Here is a 20444-nt window from a genome sequence, read left to right as displayed (position 1 = left end):
GTTAAGATTCAATTGAAATGTATCGTAGAGGAAGATATTTATGGAACTTTCCTCGTTAATGATGATGCCGTGTGGTTCCCGGCACAATACAAAAAAGAATAAGACCACTCCATCTCTTTCCCATGGATGTCGTAAAAGGCGACTAAGGGATAGGCTTACACTTAACTTGGGATTCTTTTTTGGGCGATGGGCTAGCAACCTGTCACTATTTGAATCTCAATTCTATCACTAACCCAAATAGCTGAACGTGGCCATTCAGTCTTTTCAAGACTCTGCTCTGAAGCTCTGTAGACAGAGCTTCAGAGCAGAGGATATAGACGTGACCATATGTATGTAGGTATGTATGATGATTTATATGTCGTTAATGGATATGGACATTGGATGAGATGAGCCCTGGGATGGAGATGCAGATGAGAGAGAGTTAAGATCTTCGGTGGTCGCACCATAAAGGTGGCCAAAAAAATGCGTAATGTACAAGAAGGTTTTAAGGTAAAACTTTTTCTGACTTAGGTAAATTGAGTCGTGAGGAAACCTACATATTCGGACAACTGTATATACAACCATGATTATATATGGGTGAGGTCAGATGGGGAAAAGCTTCGTGTGAATACCTGATTTATTTTAAATTATACACAGGATCCATGATGATGATCTAAGGAGCACCCCAGACGGGTAAAAAACAAGAACCAGGAGAAAGATGAAGACAGAGAAAGTAGAATATTTAAAGAATTGATACCAGCTTAAACTAACTTTGAAAATTATATTGATACAATGTAGGGAAATACACACATTGCAAGAACTGACTAAGTTTCTCAAGAATTTACAACAATATATTCCACCATATTACAAAAAAAAAATTCACTGACAAGAACTTATTGGAATTAAAAATGTCTTATAAAGTTTACCTCAATCAGGCCTTATATAATGAAATAGGTAAATACCTATTACAAGTAAGTTAAAGGGGAATTTTTTTTAACCAATTACATATTTCATTCTAGTTTCCTTGTCACGTGAAAAAAAAACCTTTTTAATCATTTGTACTTCTTAATTTATAGACAACTATATACAGTACACTGCAGTAAAACAGTGTGCATGATAGTACACATGGCAATAATTGTACAATGTAAAAGGTAATTTCCATTCAAATAACGTTAAAAATGTACATAGCCAAGGTATATTATGGCAATTAATGGTTTCGAAAGCGCACATAGTTAACGTTATCTGAACAGTATAAGCATAAATAATGGTCGTAAAAATTGTATGGAGCTCTGGTTTTGCGCAAGTGAGCGGAACTCGCCTTAGGCTCGGCAGCCTCGGCCAGGGTGGCGGTTTTAGGCAATCGAACTGTTAGGCATAACCTCCAACTTAGGGTCACTGCATGTGAACTACTTAAGGGGAAATTAAATATTTATTTGACAATATACTAAGAGGGCATCGTGTTATTCTTTTCGAATATTATATCTAAAGTTTATACCTTGTTAGGTGACGAATAAAGCACTTACAACTAATGCATCGTTCCAAGTGTCTAATTGTAGTAGATATAAAACACATACCATCTTAAGTACATAACATAATAAGTACGCAAGCAGAATTCAGGTTAAAGCTAATATCATATATAAAATAAGTATTTTATCACTGGTTGTAGTAACCGCTTAACAACAGGTGGTTCGTACCTCCTTTAAGACCAAGCATTTCGCATTTAAAACAATACGGCTGATTTCTAACCATTACTTTGAGTGACTTCTATGCGACACAAAATTAAATACAGGTATTCCCAACAACTTTCACTGAAACCCTAATGGTAAAGATGTTACTTCGACTCACCATTGTACAGTATTCAAATTCAAAGGCCTAAGAGCTGGTGAATTTAGATTTAGACGACTTTCACAAAAAACAATGCGGCTTTTGTGCTCATTCAAAACACAGACGAGGTGACAAGTCACGGATGTTGTCAAAGGAATTGCTCTCAGAAAATTCATTGTCTAGCGGTGTCTTGATAGTATTTCAGTCATTTTGGTCATTTCATTCCCCAAAAATTCAACACTCACCACTCATCGGTCACTTATGCTAGGAAACGAGTTTTTCATAGAAACGAGACGAGCATTGGGTCAAGTTCATGGGTTAATTTCGCATATCTAAAATGTTAGAGATGGTGTTTACCAATCATCTGCAAATAACCGGTCATCTCAGTGTCGAGAGTAAGCATTTTTATAGAACGTGCGCAATTATTGACATCTATTCATTTGATGTTTATTTTTTAATCATTATTACTACACTACTTACTTCAAAAAAGAAAATATTCGACCAAACCAAATGAAATCAAGATTTTAAAAAAACCTGAAGGGTTTTGTGTCCAGATGGAGGGCTCTGTAAGTGCCAGCTGTTACTGTTACCGTTGGTCGCAGAGAAATGACAACGAATGCAGATGTGAACATCCTGGGCTGGGATGAAGCAGTTACAGGGATCTGGAGATGACTATGAAGTATCTATGGCCCTGGACTTGGCTCCGGGGAAGCAAGAGGACCGGAATTCTGAGGCATACTCAGCAACCAAGCGGCAGTGGTGATTTGTAAGACAGTGGCGGGGCCCGGCCGTAGAGGAAAATGAGTATCTCTGAAGCCGGAGTCATCTTGGAAGGCAGAGCCTGCTTTGGGGGTTACCCAATAAGCTGATTGGGAGGCGGAAGCGGGATTCCGTATTACAATTGATAGATTTTGGGGTGGGATTTGGGGTTAAAAGCGTGTTCTTCAAATATTACTCCGCAAACATTATCATTGGAGGATGAAGCAAGATTGATCAGCATTGACATCGTGTCGCACAAAAATGTACTACACCAATTGATGCGCGTTCTACAAACTCTATAGCTATGAGCCAACTCGATGTTTTAGGGTCACCGGCGGGTCAAGATCACGGCTGATCTTCGCGGCACGCTCCGATGCCCGCAGCATACACTGACCGACATCGCACAATACTCAGGTATGTCGGGGTATTGCGTGATAGCATTTAAGTGTTTGTTTACTGTTCACTCACAGTGTAATCAATGGCAATTTGAACTTGATGTCATTTCTTTCTGTTCGAAAATTAGACAAAACTATAGTCTAATTTTCGACCTAGAGCTTTACCACCAACAGCTGAAAATGATTTCGAGAATACACTGTACAAACCAATAAAATGATAAGAAACAGACGCTATTAATAAATTAGCAGTGTGGTTCCCAGAACAGGACGATTCCATATCCTTTCAGCGAATATCTATAGAGGCGACTTACACACTATTAGACAGTGTCACAAGCACGACCTAACTTGACATCGGGTTAGGCAAACCCCGGGCTCTTCCTCGAGGAGGACCCAACCACGAAAAAAGTCAGCTGGATGATGGTGTATTTTACATTAACAGAAATAATAAACTTATTTCATTAATAGTTTTAATGTGTCGTTGACTTTATACGGCAACATTTCGACATGAAAGTGTAGAGTAACAAGTTTAAAATCATAATACACATAATTAGCAAGCTGAAACACATAACAGTCCGCCCACAAACATTTAACTATGTTAATCACTTTACCAAATGAGAGAGCTTGAATTGTAATTTATTACACGAAACCGATTTATATCTCTTTAGCCTTTTGTTGACAAGCTGCCAGGTTTTGAAGGTCAAGACACATTTTAACAATTAACATAGTGAACAGTTTAGTATTATTAGAGAGAGAAAGAGAGGGACTTTGTCAAGTTCTGATATCCAATAGAATTATATCGTTTCTATCATAAATAGAACTGTTAGACCAGTACCGATCAGACCTATTTTATCCTTTGTCTCTTTTTTTCTGAATATACAAAATATATAGCAAAGCACAGCAGGAAATACTACAATTTACGCTGATTTGGCATACTGATACTAAGATGCCGTAGAGTTTTGCTAAGAAAAAGTACACGGACGCGTTATCAACAATACATAATAAGGTCATCCAGATACATATAGCAGTATTGCACAAAGTTATTGAGATCAGCCTATGTCAATACTCGTTGTGTTAAGTGAAGTGTGTCGTAGAGATGTTCATAGTCTGACTTCAACCGTGACTACATAAAGTAAAGAGCTAACTGCTTCTATTAGTCTTTGTAAATCACTGGCTTCCGCCTTCAGCTTACCTTGTTTGAGAATTATCATGCTGTACATATAAATCACAATCATCTGTTGATAGTTTAGCAATTTCCTGGATTATAACACCTATTATTGTATTAAATTGGTAATTTGAAAAATCATCATATGAATGAAAAATGCCGCGCTTTTTACGCTTGTAGTAACTTCAATTACAAGTTATGTATGACGTCAATAAATTAGGTATACACTTTTAATAACATTATTGTATCCAAACTTAAGTGAGTTTTATTTTCTTTCGAATAAGTGGTGATTTTCTGGTTATAAACAAGGATTCAAGCGACTACATAATAATACTTTAAATATTTCCTTACGGGGAAATTAATTTCTTTTCAGTCTTTTCAAGTCTGTTGGCTCTGTCTAACCCGCAAGGGACATAGACGAGTTAATATATAAATTTCAAAAAAAGTTTCACTTTGATGAACAGAGCCGGCATTCTTAAAAAAATTGGAAGGCTAAATTCAACTTTACGGCTTATTGCTGAAATTGACATTTAAATAAATATATTATTATATTGTTTTACTTCCCTAATAACGTAAATAAATAATCTTCCAACAACACAATAGTTCTAGTTCAAAGTCCAATGCCAAATAACAAGCCATTGAAGGAAAACAGCCTATTCGATAGCAATCTAAAGACGGTCAGACGAACCGAGGTGCGCATACGCCGCCGTGAACTTGAACGATGGTAAACGTAGATTAATGCCTAGTTATCGAATACCTTAAAGGTATGATATAATAAACTATATGCAGAACTTTCATTATAAAATATAGTGACGCCGTGTGGTTCCCGGCAGTTCAATAGAATAGGACGGGTAAAGAGTACCCTAGAGCGACGAGCTTACATGAAGTGAGTTATGAATGTATATGAAGCGAAAAAAGTATTTCGTTTATGTATTTAAGTTACAATTAAAAAAGTTAACAAAACAGTGTTGCACTCGTCACTAAATGCCATAAAACGGGAGTCGTCATGTTATCCATATTTGGACACGCAGCAATCTCCGATCTGCGCCCGCGCATCGGTCAAGTTCACGACTGTGAACAGATCGATTCGTAAATTGTATATGTACTGCATACATACATATAAAAATAAATATAATTTATTATCACAACGCGTAGCAATTGTCTTAACAATGTTTTTTTCAAATTACCAACCTTTCTCAAATAAATCATTTACATATTTATATGTATGTCTACCTATCATGTGTAATGGATATGAGTTTTCTTAAGATTAGTTTATTGATTTTATATTACAGTATTAAAGTATTAACCATTCTCAATTCAATCATTAAGCTATCCAGCTAAGCGTGGCCTTCGAGTCTTTCGGCTATTGGGTTGTCTACCCCGTAACGTATAAAGACGTGATATGTGGCAAATTGTCTAAGAATCATAAAAGTTAAGATAAACCGTGATAAACCTGTCTAAAAAAGGTTTCCATCATTAATTAGACATCAACGCGCCTTCTACCAAATATGGGTTACTTAACTGATTATACTATTAAAAAAAAATAAGATTTTAATAAGTGGGAGTCAGACAATGTATAATTTTGTCTCTTTGTTAACAAAACCTTATTTATTATTATTCTTAAGGCAAATATTTTTAAGAGCAAAAAAAAAATTGAATTTATGGAAAGATAGTGGGTGTCATAGGCAGAAGTTATTAACATTTAACATAATAATATTGTGTCATTAGGAGATTTATTGATTATAAACATTGCCAATTTTTTCATTGAATTAAATAAGCATTAATTTAAATTAAACAGAAACTCAAATACTACCTATTAATTTTTCTCGGTTCAAAGAATGAACCTAACACGAAAGAAAAAAAAAGATTGAGCGGGAGGACTTTAAAATAGTACGAGATCCGGCTGCAAAATCACTACGTTCATCGCGTAGTTAATCAAACTCAAATTTTAACATACATTTATGAATAGGATAATACGTAGATAATAGGGTGCCAGTCAATAAGTGGCCGCAAGTAATTTTAATTAAATTAATGTTAATTAATTTTCCAAAACAAATTTCGTTCACTTGTTTTTTAAATAAAATATCATCCACATCATAGAAATGTATGTAAAGAATTCGAAAATCAATGGGTGCCGTTACACACTCGGCCGCAACTACTACGCAGCCAGGTGTAAACAGGTAATATTTTGGTCTATTTATACGTTCATGTCGTACACGCATGTTTTTTATATCAAATTAAAGCTAATTTTTTTTTTTAATATGATGATATATCGCTGCCTGTGAATAAATGGCCGCAAATTAGGGTTGCTAGCTGTTAAAAACTCGAGGTATCCGAGATAAAGTGAAAGAGAGTTAGCGCGTAACGCCACTTGTTAGACAAGGATGGCGAGTACCAGCTGTGCGAGTATTTGAAGCCATTGCGCACGCGTATAGATAGGGTTCTCAACAGTGCAGCTAAATTATACTTATATGCTAACCTTCTTTTTGAGCTCGTTATATTATACACAACGTTGTTGATATCATTTATTTATTGAACTTGAAAGTGTTATTACGTTGATAAAAGTAATATTAACATTTTAGAAAAATGAAAAAGTGTTTTTTGTGTAGTAAAACTCAAAATGTGCTGGATTTTAATGAAATAACTTTTAAGAAGTGTTTCTCTATGTTAATGTTTCGCCGCAACAAAAAATATAAATATTGTGATATTATTTTAACCGTTGAATCTACTAATGATTTTGGAAACCATAGAGATATAACTCTCTTTCACTTTATCTCGGATACCTCGAGTTTTTAACAGCTAGCAACCCTAATTTACGGCCATTTATTCCCAGGCAGCGATATATCATCATATTAAAAAAAAAATTAGCTTTAATTTGATATAAAAAACATGCGTGTACGACATGAACGTATAAATAGACCAAAATATTACCTGTTTACACCTGGCTGCGTAGTAGTTGCGGCCGAGTGTGTAACGGCACCCATTGATTTTCGAATTCTTTACATACATTTCTATGATGTGGATGATATTTTATTTAAAAAACAAGTGAACGAAATTTTTTTTGGAAAATTAATTAACATTAATTTAATTAAAATTACTTGCGGCCACTTATTGACTGGCACCCTATTATCTATGTATTATCCTATTCATAAATGTATGTTAAAATGTGAGTTTGATTAACTACGCGATGAACGTAGTGATTTTGCAGCCGGATCTTAGACTAAAAGGAACTATGACCTTTTTTATAACTTTTTCATGCTTAATCTGTAAGAAAGCTTTAAGTCAATAAAAACGTATAAATGTATGTCTTTACCATGTCCGCCTCTTTAGAGGTAATAATTGTAGTAAATGGACAGTCCCAATCGGTTATAAATTATTGATAGAATTCCTTACTTGCACACCTGTCGTATAAATGATAATTCACATACCTGAAACAAATAAAATTATATATGTAGTTATATAAAGATATAGTTATACAAGGAATATATAGATTTACAATTATGAGGATATGATAAGAAACTACATTCTTTTTTTCATCATATTAACAACTAGCTTTTGGCCGCACTATGTCCTCTGTACTCCACACTATATATATGCGAAGTTTCATTGGGATCTGTTCAGTGATATTAACATAGTCATAGAAAAAAAGGAGGACGGAATATGGCTTGAAAAAAGTGAAGCATCGTAATGGAAGCGTTGTACGCATGTGCGAGTGACATAAAACTCGCCATTCCATGAGATGATCTGTTTAATAATAATAATATAGTCTACATACTTATTTCGCATCATCACATTTGTAATTAGCTTTCTCCTTGATGAAGAAAAAATAAAGAATTTTCCAAAGAAATAGAAGTTATAAATTAAATTCCAAAGAAAATCCTATAACTATTTAACATGCACATACGCGGATACTTTTAACACAGACATTGGCTTAATAAAACCGGTCATTTGAGACTTTTAGAATCGATATCTAGAAAATAAAATATGCATATGTCACGCTAATCGAAATCTATTATTTCGAAATTCGAGTACTACAGAATCAAATGGCTCATGGTATGTACCGCACGGCATTGACCTCGTGTACTGTACGTGCCACACTCTATTTAGTTTCATTCAATTTATTACATCGTAAATATAAGGGGTTACCATTCTATTTAAAAAGAACGCATTCATGATATTGATGTAATTAAACCAGAAATCAGAACATTTATACTGGATGCTTGTAATTTTAACTGTAATATGGAACCGCTGAAAGTATCCAATGAGTTTTTTCAAAACTATATGTATTTTGGAACACAAAATGTCAGCTGTAAATGCATTGAAAGAATTTTTTAAGTGAGTTTTATATAAAAAAATATTTTCACAAAGAATATAATATGTTTAATAACCGATTTATATCTTTCAAATATAAGGCTTCTTAATGTATAAATTAAATAATTGTATTTTGCATCGCACTTCACCATATTTCAGCAAAGAAACTCGACCCCCATATGTTTGGTCTGAATCCCAATTTATAAATATGAAAGTAAGTTTGTTTGTTTGTTTTCTCTCTACGCGTCATCTTTTAAACCAATCTTCTTGAAATTTTCCGTATATATTATTATAAGATTCTGGAGAAGGACATAGGTATAAAATTTGCGAAATACCTGCATACTTTTTTAGGTGGCTAGTGACATATAAATCTTTAAAATATATCTTATATACATGTACTATTGAAAAATATGCGCCATGCCAAGTGTAGCTAAAACAATTGACATTGGCTTATTTCTAATGTGTTTTTAATCAAATCACACCTAACAATTTCGTGACGCTATTCCGTGCAGTAACAGCATTAACCACGACCTTCAATTATTTAATCTCACATATCATGAATGAGATATAAGATTAAAATTTAAAACTTACATAAAACATAAAGGTTAAGTGGAGTAAAAACAATACATACATACAAATGGAATTCCCTATGTTTTACAAAAAAAATACAATGAACAGTATTGTATTTGTTTGAACTTAACAATTTATCATATACACGTGTGAACAGACATGCCCCGCAAAGTCAGAGATTTATTTATAGTTTAATTCTTTTGTAATTTCCCAAATTTTCAAAACATTTTCCGCTAGAAAAAAGTACAATGTTATTTTTCAGAAATACGCATTTTCAATAACCTTGTAGTTTTTAAAACTTGTGCAGTAAACTTTACCTGATAACTCGTAACTAATAAAATTAGCGAGACGATAGGAAATATAATGCGTCACTAGACATTTCAATTTTAAATTGCCTATTGTCAAAAATTTCAGGAAAATCCTTTCACTGGTTTCCGTGGTACATTGAATGATATTTCAGTCACATTAGTCTCACATATTTTCCATTAAAAATAAAAATAAAAAAAAAACTTATAAAAATCTTTGAACATCCAAACAGTGCTTTAAAATCTCCCAAATACATACAAAAGTAACATAATTAAAAGGCACTGTATGTGACTTTGTCTGTATACGTACCGTGGGACCGGCCTCGGCGACAGGCCGGCCAGAAATTCCAAATTACCGACAACTAGCCGACATTACGGTGAAACCTGTCATTTTGTTTTATGACCGCCATTTCTGAAATGCGTATGCACACATTGTTGCAAACTTGTGCTTTTCTAAAAGCCATGATAATTGTAATAATATGGACATTCTTTGGTGTATAATCTTTATTAACTGTATCAGCTCGTAGTGTTAACGGCTGTTAACTAGTGGCATGTTTGTAAAACTATACACACCTAATTTATACCTTCTTAGCGTCTCGACTAAGGTAGATCATTATGTAAATGTAACTTAGGTGCATAATTTCACAAGTATGTGTACAGAGTAGGTTTTTCCTAAAATTCCCATTGGAACGAGAAGTAAACGAAATGCGAACGTAACCAAGTAGTACCTTATCTGTATGCTCTTTAAAATTCCAAGTAGACTGGTTCGTTATTTTTTACATTTTTGCGCCTTATCATAACTCATCAGCCTTCATTAGCAAGATCCTGCTCATGACAAACGACAAGGCATTTAATTTATTATTATCGCATATATTTTATTATCCAACTAATGACCCGTTTTGCGTCACAATTGCAATCAACACGCGAGACCAATGATTGACTGACGCCAGGAATGCAAATTATTTTTCTAGATACAAATTCCAAATCATATTCGGATAAATGTTTACATAATATACCTGTATCATAAATTAACATAAAATTATGAGGTGATAATACTACTCGTATAAACAAAAAAAACAATCGTATTTATCCCCACTAGTAAGCCATCCATCAAAATTCAAAACAACTTGAACACTCAACAACTCACTGAAAATCTACAAACAAACAGCCGTAAGCTACTGAAAAGGGCTTTCTGAAATTTGTTATACGAATGTAACCTTGGCATTAGCTAAGCAAAAGGAAATACCCACCAAAGAGAAGCTCCAGTCAGAAGCTAGTATAACAATCTCAATCAAGATTAGGTGGCAGCACATTCGCGGCGCGCTTTTCATGCGTCCGCGCAGCTCCGGTGGGAATGGGAGGGGGAAAGTGGAAAGTGGTCGTATCATCTCATTGTCAGTGTCGAGGCTTACACATTGTCTCGCTTCCCGTGTGAAAACTCAATCATAGAGATATGAGTTTATATAGAAGAGCTAGTAATTAGGATTGAAATAATCCTTACGTCTTCTTTCTTACTTTGGACCAAGTCTATTTTAATTTATCCCGTATAATTATATAGTCAACTCTTCCTCTAATTCTATTTCTTCTGTTAGACTTAGAGGTAAAAGAGTATTATTCCGTAAGCAAAAAAGAATCTGGCGTCCACCCCAAGAAGGAATACAAGAGTCGCTTCATTTAAAAATTAGAAAATTCCCCTCCAAGATCATGCTCACGGACTTCGGGCTCTTTAATACTAAACTGGAATAAAACCAGGAGGATGATAATTTGTAAAAATAAACTAATATAAAAAGCTAAGTTTGATAAATCTACAAAGCTAAATCTTTTAAGCCGATTAAATTTTGCGGACATACGAGTATATTATAAAGTACTAAAAATGAGATAAGGTACTTTTTACGTGAGCGGAGTCGTGGGCGAAAGCATAATATTTCTTCCAGCAATCTATGACTCCGTTGGCTGGGCATTTCTCTGCAGCACTTCTCAGGTTCATTTCATTCTCCAATTAGCGATCAGATAATCGCAAAAAATAGATAATTTACATGATGCACAATAGCAACGATGAGAGTGAATTCTCGTACGCTTTATAGGACTTTTGAATTAGTTTATTATTGTTTTTTTTTTTTCTAAAGTTTAATGAAATCAGTTCCCACGTGAAGTGGCTATAAAATGTACAATTACGCTTATCAATTTTATGAGTCTGCTTTATTGTGCATAATAATGCATTAGAATTAATTCTACTTTTGCAGTTGTTTTATCAAAAGTAAATGAATATAATAAAACTTATAGTTCTTAAACTAAAGCCCTTGAGACTAGAGTTCTCTCGAACACAAAATATGAATAGTAAAACACCTAAATCTAATTTCTAAGTCTATTCGGTTTAAATAACAAATACAACTAGCTGTTATTGTACCGGTTGTCATTAATCAAATGATTCTTTAGCCAAATAAGTGAGACGCTGCTGACCGCATTAATTTTATCGCGGCGCCACCATTCTTAAAATTCCGCATGGCTCCATGAAACCTTATATGGTAACAGAGAAGTTTCGACAGTAAAAACTGATGCCACAGTATCTGAATATCATAATAAGCTTTACCCATTGTGACCAAAATAAAATCAGGCCTCTTATCCTGGGGTTAAGCGCGACTACTACTTGTAGCGTTGAACCTCAGAACCAACAAAAATATTTTTTTTTTAAACCATTTACACCGTTCAGCTGCTGTTCAAATATTGACAGATTGCTATCTCATCGCCTAAAAGAAGAATCCCAAGTTTATAAGCCTATCCCTTAGTCGACTATTACGACATCCGTGAGAATGAGATGGAGATGGTATTATTCTTAGACTGACATAAAAACACGACCAATACAACAGAACAGCTATCACTTGTAAAAAAACTTAATTCTCAAATTCACCATGTAATCTTACCGAAGCAGCGGCCGTAAAAATGTAACAGGACCAAATTGTTATTGTTTGTTTGTCGTTATATTTTGGGAATACCGGTGCGATTGTAGCATCACGTCGCCATCACCGGAATGCGGAGACGATCCAGCTTTGCTTATATCATTAGCATACGGTTGTTATTGGACGGCGCCACTCGTTAAATCTGGGTGTCCACATGGCTCAACGATTTTTTGAAGGACCAAATATAAACACCAACGCATATATAAAGAGGGTCAGACAAAACATAATCTAAATCAATTTATCTGCCCCTGAATGAAGGGAAAGAATTAAGTTTTGTATGTTGATGTCTTGTACATTTCATTTGAGTTTGGGATCACTGCAATATCCGTAGCGGATTTTGGGCTAAACTGCATCCTATCGTCACGTTATTTATATGAAAGGTTCAATAGGTAGTCGCATTCCATCGGGAAAATATTCGTCAACTTCCTGTAATCCCTTGTGTTTTTATAAAAACTTTAGTTACACGTTGTTTGGTGACATGCGATTTCAATTCAATTTCAGTCTACACGAGAAGACAAGCTGTCGTCACACGATATTTTTTTCTGCGCTACCAAACCAGCATGGGGAGACATAAAACCGAATAAATCTGGCTTAACTACAGTTGATAAAAAAGGATGGTGTGAACGTAGCTTAAAAACTGATAACGCAATCGTTCATCAATGCCAATAATGAACATATCAAATTTATTTATTGATCGATCGTAAATAACGCGAATAATAATCTCAGAGCAAGTACAAAAGCTAAGACTCAAAAAAATCTGTACAAATAATCATACAGATTTTTAGATTCTAATTAAATAAAGGTAAGGACGAAAGTATATCGTGCGATGAAACATCACTAAGCAGTGAATAGTAAGATAAAATCAGACAATATTAGTTTAAGTAGAAATAATTACCGCATTTGAGATCTCTAGAGAGACGATCTTGCAACTTAAGCTACATCTTGCATCTTGCTAATAAGCCAAAATGAAAGTATAAACAGACCGCAAGAGGATGTACGTGAATTTAGTCAAGATTATAATAAGCATGCCCTCACATGTGACTTCTGGTGAACGAACAAACGTGACCATTATCTGAAACTTTGTTATGCTATGACCTCCACTATCTTGTAGCGAATCTTAATTCATCGGAATGTCTCATTAACAATATGAGATACATTTCTACTATTTCATACTGAGAAATTGTATGATAACAAGCAAATTACTGCTTCTGTGTATATTATCAAAGGGTTAAAGAATTTCTAGTAATGATAAATGAGTAACATAATAAATATGAAAGATCAAGAATGAAAGACCATTAACGAAACAAATGACGACATGAAAATAATAATTCTTCTAATTTTACCTGCATATAGGTACCCAAAATGGGTCAGTATGTTGGAAACTGAAAAAATGTGTGACTGAAATGACGACATGTTTGGCTTAGAAGAAAACGATCAATTCATAGTATCAAAGTTAAAACCCACATTGCAAGCGAGATTGTATCAAATCAATTTATACCTTTCCCTTAGAAAATATCGCAACAGTAGACCACTTTCTAGGTAGCGTCGTCCGCAGTAACAGGACGCCCGCATCCGTTGCATAATAGCTCCATAGTTCTTGTTAAATCTTTAATTATAACTAGCTTTAACAAACTTCTAAAATTCTTTGAGTTTACAAAAATGTGTCGTTATAATTGCTTTGTTAAATTTAACCAGCTTGGTCTGTTAATATTTTGACAAAACAAATTATTTGTGTTTTCCCATCGCAGTCACTAACAATTAAAGTAATTTAGATTTCAAAATCGGTGCAGCGAAACACGAGATAATCGCGGAATAGCATACATACATACATACACAGGTCAAACTAAGAACCACTTTTTTTAAGGCGGTTAAATATAATCTCTAGCAAGGTAAAAACTCCTCATGCGCTTTGGATTCTATTCATATGTTTAGCCGACATCAAAAGAATAGTGTGATTCCGACAATCGCTTTACACGACACCTGCTTCGCATTGTTCCATCATGGAGATTTCACCGCAGCCCGAGGTCATTGGCATGTGTAAATTATATGTCATCATATTATCATTGTGCAGAGCAAAGTTCACAAAACAACATCTGAATTGTGTATTATTCTATTCTTGTATGACATTTACTTCCTCATATTATTAAATGTTATATTTTCCAAGGCGGGTTGGTTTCAGGCATGTAACAAATCATCAAAGTGGAGCCCGAACCTTTGAAAGCTTTACCAATACGCTTTGAGAGAGACATAATTGTAAGTCATGATTGTAGTAGACGCCTATAATAAACTTATTAATTTTTACCATCGGGAGGCCTTTTAGCCATTTCCAAAAGAAGGCATAAGGCATTCAAATAAAGTTACATTATGAAATAATTTTCAATTTGAGTCTGCATGTTGACACAATTTCAAATTCGGTAATAATAATTAAATTCAAAAGAAACTTTAGGAATTTCGCACTGTTTATGGCACCACTTTTTTTCAATGGAGGTTTTAAAAAATAACAAAGTCACCTCCATCCGCGTAAATCCCGGCAGTTTGAATATTCCGGCTGGCGGGCGCCTGCGCGTGCGCATGTCCGCAATCCCCACAGTGCGACGACCTTGGTCTTTTTTGACCCGTTAGGAATAATACCGCAAGGGCGCCGCGTGGGCCATCAAGACCCCACAGAAATACGTGTAAAGAAAAGCTTCAGTTTCATTTGCTTCGCTTTTAAATTTTAAAATAGAGATATTCCGGCGACATGTTACTAGTTCCCCTATTATTTCAGAGTTATAAGATATAAAAAATCTATTTACAGCAAATACAATCATCATATTACTGATATTCCAATTTAAAAAAATTTATTTGATCACTTTAGTGCCTAGCAGACTTCGGACTTTGAAGCTATCAGTTCATTTGTCAGAATTTTCAAAATCAGTTACCCGCAACTATGTATACAATGAACTTGCAAGGAAATCTACAGCCTTATAAAGAGGCTACAATATTTCCGTGAGAATTTATAAATTTTGACAAGGTGCTACTAAAGTACAGAATTTTGCACCTAGATCACGTCGTTTGGCATTTTAACTTCAGATTTGTCTTTGTTAAACTGTAGAATCGTTTGCTTATGCCGTGAACTTCAATTATAATCAGTCCATCTATCAACGTTGACTATTATATGAATATACAAAAGGTAAGGTAACCGATAAGTATAATAATTTATCAACTCATTAAACCATTAAAAAGTCCTGGATGTTGGTGCCAAATAAGTCAAATTAGTGCTTACTAAAATAAGTATATAGGATAAAACCGTGACGTTTTAACCGTTTTAAATAATATACGTATAAATTATTTAAAAGCTGACGAAAAACAAGATGCAGGCAAAGATAATTTAATCAAATCAAAAGGTCTCGATGAAGCAGTAAGGGTTTACACACGAGGTGCTAACCATGTCTTTCATAACACGGGGGTGCTAACATTGAGACGTGTTAAACGATCTGCCAAAACTAATTAGAGCGAGGTCCCGTGTTGCAAAACTATGAGAAAGGCATAAAAACGTCGAACAATTGAATTAAAAGTGTAATTACATCAGAAAACGCACATCTTTATTGCTTTTATGAGAAAATAACAACTTGTGTACGGACAAAATTTTATTATAAGTTACTTTAAAGATATTGATTATTCGGGCTAGTTTCGACGTTACGAAGGACAGGACTGCCGTGTGGTTCCCGGCACCAATTCAAAAAAGAATAGGACCACTCCATCTCTTTCCCATGGATGTCGTAAAAGGCGACTAAGGGATAGGCTTACAAACTTGAGATTCTTTTTTTAGGCGATAGGCTAGCAACTTGTCACTATTCGAATCTCAATTCTATCTTAAAGCCAAATAGCTGAACGTGGCCTATCAGTCCGCTCAGGACTGTTGGCTCTGTCTACCCCGCAAGGGATATAGACGTGATTATATGTATGTATGTATGAAGGACAGGACGTAAGTCGTTGCTCATGTACGAACTTACCTACTCCAGGATCGTGGTCTCAGGCAATCTCTGGGTTCCTCTCCGGAGGGGTAAGGACGCAACCTTGACTAACACCAAGAGGCAAATGGAGTAATTAACAATGCAAAAAGTTCGTCTAATACCTTGTTATTCTATGGAGTCATGTGAATTTACAATATTGAGTATTGTGACGCCAGTTTTTCATTCTTAGGCAAAAAAAAAATACAATAAAATATTAAAGATATTTCTAGACTAGATAGTAATGTTATCAAACCAGAAAGGAGTCCTCTTATACCATATTCCGACAATATTTTTAAGACGACAGCACAAGTTGTAAATAACGAGTAATATTAAACCGGTTCTGGCAAAATTTGATGAATTCCAATCAAATAACGGACGTGAATTTGACTTGACTCTAAAGTATTTATTGATACTAAACATCTGAAGTATCACAAAAACAAAATTGTTTTTCTAAAGAGGTGTCGTCATCAATATCTTAAAATTTGTCAACATTAAATCATCAAGTGTTTAAGTTTCAAATACTTTCAAATGAATCGAATGGTTCATGGTTCAAAAAATATGATTAAGTATAGTATAAAATCGTGACCGATGATTACTAAAATATGAGAACAATTCTGCAGCATAGGTACCCCAATCCCGTTTGCACAGAAATATCAGCGACACATGTTGCACTATCTTCAAACCTATATCTTTAAGATTCGCTAGAAACGACTTACTACGTAGGTACCTATGTATATTTAAAATTCGATAGGAATGAACACCGAGGAATACGCGGGAAACCACAAGATAATGTTAGAGATGCGATTCTAACTTATCAGGTGCAAAACGTTTGGAAATTCCCCAAGTTGTATTTCAAAATGAACTGCTCATGACGTGACAATCTGGCTGATATAGCTTCTAAATCAGAACTTAAATTTAATATCAATAGTAAAATAACAACAATTACCGCAATACATACATAGGTCGAAGTCTAACAATGTCACAAGTGATAAAAAGTAAAAGAATCGTTTAAAAAGGAAAAAGTCTTAAAATTATCGAGAGGTAGCGAATAAAAACGAAACAGATTGTAAGTATCGATAAATCTCGTGTGCCGGTGATAAAATTACTCGATAAAAAGAACTGTAAGGAACAAAACATATTCGATTACATAATTTAACTTAACAGCATCGCGGAAATTGGCGCCAGTTGTCGAAACTGGCGCCTTTTAAGAAGGCTTAAAAAAACGCGTATCCTAATTTATGAGATAAGTACGTAAAAAACACAAAAGGCTACATAACTACTTTGCGAACTCTATAAAAAAAAATATTCAGTGGGTGCAATCCTTGGATTATTTTCGAGATTTTTTAGGTTACTGATTCTCGTAAAATATTAACAAGTATGTATCACAAATACCACCCGCTTTGTTTCCAAAATAAGTATCCTCTTCAGGCACAGACTGTAAAAGCTAATAAAGAGAAGGAGATAGATTAATGTGAATCACAACCTTAAACCGTCCAGTTACACGTAGCCTGCGCGTCTTGAGAAACAATTTACCTCGTTTGATATAAAGACGTGGCATGTTCGTTGACATTGAATTAATTATTTATTGCTATCTAGGTAAACGAACCGCTCCAAGAAAACATTTCTATTATCGCTATTTTGCAGATACTTACAGTTATACAGTATAGGCGAACGGGCAAACTGATGACTGCGAAAGTGTTATTTGCGGTCAGCAAGCCACTTCGCTGATTAATGTAAGATTTTGTAGCTAACGTGAATAAAAGTAGAACAGACGAAATTACAGTATTTAAAATATGGCTGGATCTTTAAATACAGACAAGAAAGGGATTATCATTGCAACGAAGCCCTTTAATAAGGCTGGTGGGAAATAATCAAGACTTTAGGCACCGACCACGTTATTTCAAAACATTTCAAAGAAGACGTCTCATTCACCACAACTATTTTGTATTTCCAAGTATTTAAACATTTAAAATTGAAATGCCCATACCTCTGATATGAATTTTTATACTTATCAATTTTAGTGCTAAATGATGCTCTCGCGGTGGAGGAAAACAAAGTGAGAAAACCCGCATATTTAGGCAATCGTATGTGTAATTATAATCCAGTATAGGTTAAGTTTCCCTTGAAAAGGTTGCGGAGGTCAGACGAGAGCTGCTGCTGTGTTAAAACCTGACTTACCAGGTCCAGGATCATGGTCAAAGGTAGGTGGGGATGTTACCGGGACTAACGGTAGGAGGAAGAAGAAGCAATTTGAAATTGGAATCTGTCTTCGCCCGGCTCACCGGCGCCGGCGCATGCAAGTGCGACCTTTCGAGGACGCGCAGTGTCGATGACTCGTCTTGTCTTGCGCAACAGAATGTTTCAACTATGTTGTTGTGGTATGATCATCGATCGATACTGAAAATCAAGGTTTATCTTCTCTTCGATTTTTAAAATAGTGCAAAGAAAATTATTAAAATAACGAAATGTGAAGAAGGTTGGCTCAGTTATTCGTTTCAGTGAAAGAAAGACCAGCAATAATTTCTACGTTAAATACTGATTGTTGTAATAAAGTTGGGGCAAAAAATTACAATATTGACCATTCAAGTTTAAACTGGGAAATGAATCGCAAAAAAAGCATTGGGACACGCCAGAACCAAACCACGCGAGCTGCCGATACATTACTCAAAGAAATTTCAATACTATCTATCCATTAGTTCTCAATACCTACATCAAAGCTATAAAAGTCGAGATTCGATAAAAAAATCGATTATCTGTTGCATGACATAATAATTACCTACGTAAAAGGAACCGCGGACGACTTTAAAAGCGATGATGCGACTATTTTAACCGGTTGTTAGTAAATAAATAAGGAGTAACTAGTTATTTTTATAGCATGTTATTATACTGATTGGACTATGAGCATTTTTAAATGACTGTCTCATTGCTCTTATATGCGACGCAATTATTTCCGCTGCTATTTTTTATTTTCTAATTATTTTTCTTCTTTCTTCCCTTGTCTCACCTCCGTGGGATCATCTCCTTGTCGATTTGCACTTGAACTTTTGCCTTGTTAGGGTTTTATTACCGGAATGTCCAGTCGGTTTCTAAAATACCATTTTTTTATGTCACTCTCCCCGATCAGTTGTTCCCCAAGTGTCTATGATGTCCAGGTTCCTCAAGTCTTTCTTGATAGAGAATCACCAGATTCGGCCTTCCACTTATCTCTCAGGTATTCGGGCAAGATTTACGACATGATTTTTATGTGGCAGAACCACACAATAAACTAGCTTCCAAAAGCTTTTCCCATATAGGAGCAACCACAAAGCTATTATGGACGTGTTCACTTTATGAAATCAAATTTTTTTTTTTTAATGACACTGACAATGACACTTTACTTCTAAGTAGCACCACTTATACGTGACCGTTTAACCGTGATGTTTAATAACTCAGTACCTTTATCCTTATATAAGAGTATGAATTATTCAAACCTTTGATCCGTTACATCTGCATCCGCTGACATTAGGGATATCCCATCTATGTATCGCGCCTTATTATCTATCATTTACGACAGTTTTAACAATATAATCGCTTACAAAATGTGGCCTTAGGGTCTAGGAATAACCATACGTTTAGGCTTTTCCTGATCTTGTCCAAACCAAATGATAATAATAGAAAATTAATGATTATAGATCACGTTCACTAACACCCAGGATCATCGTCTTAGCTTTTATCCCGGTTGCGTTTCTCTAGAGAGAAGCCCGGACAACGCCTACTACTGTTTTCATGAACACCACGATATAAATTGCACACATGCACACGCCCAAACATTCTTTTGCTGTAATCGAAATTACAGTAGTGACAGCAGAAGCCTTCAAACTGAGGCTATTATTTACAAAATATCATAAAATCTCGCATCAATCTCTCTCTCATTCTATTGTTACCAGTTAGCTTCCACTGCTACAGATCCAAGACCACTTTCCGACATAATCTCTCCCGCACCAAAACCCTAATGAATGCTTACGGAACTGATCACATATAACAAAATTCTTAAAACATACCATCGCATTCGATTTATTTTTACCCGTGAAGCCTTCGCGCGTCAGACACCTATCGCGACTACGTATCGTGTGTCTGTATGCGTGTTTTGTTCGTCAGTGTGCGTGGGCGGCGCGCACGCGCTACGCTAGAGTATTTACATCGGCGCC

The 20444-nt window shown here is 35.1% G+C and overlaps 1 protein-coding gene across 1 annotated transcript in view; it reads right to left on the bottom strand.

Moving 5' to 3' along the window:
- LOC106139411 (N-alpha-acetyltransferase 15, NatA auxiliary subunit) overlaps nt 1-20444 on the bottom strand; it is a 94253-nt gene that overhangs the window by 42373 nt on the left and 31436 nt on the right. The window lies entirely within an intron of this gene.

The sequence above is a fragment of the Amyelois transitella genome, chromosome 21 (assembly GCF_032362555.1).
Source record: "Amyelois transitella isolate CPQ chromosome 21, ilAmyTran1.1, whole genome shotgun sequence".
NCBI classification, from domain to species: Eukaryota; Metazoa; Arthropoda; class Insecta; order Lepidoptera; family Pyralidae; genus Amyelois; species Amyelois transitella.
Note: the sequence above shows the minus strand (reverse complement) of the source record. Positions and strands in the feature narration are given on the sequence as shown.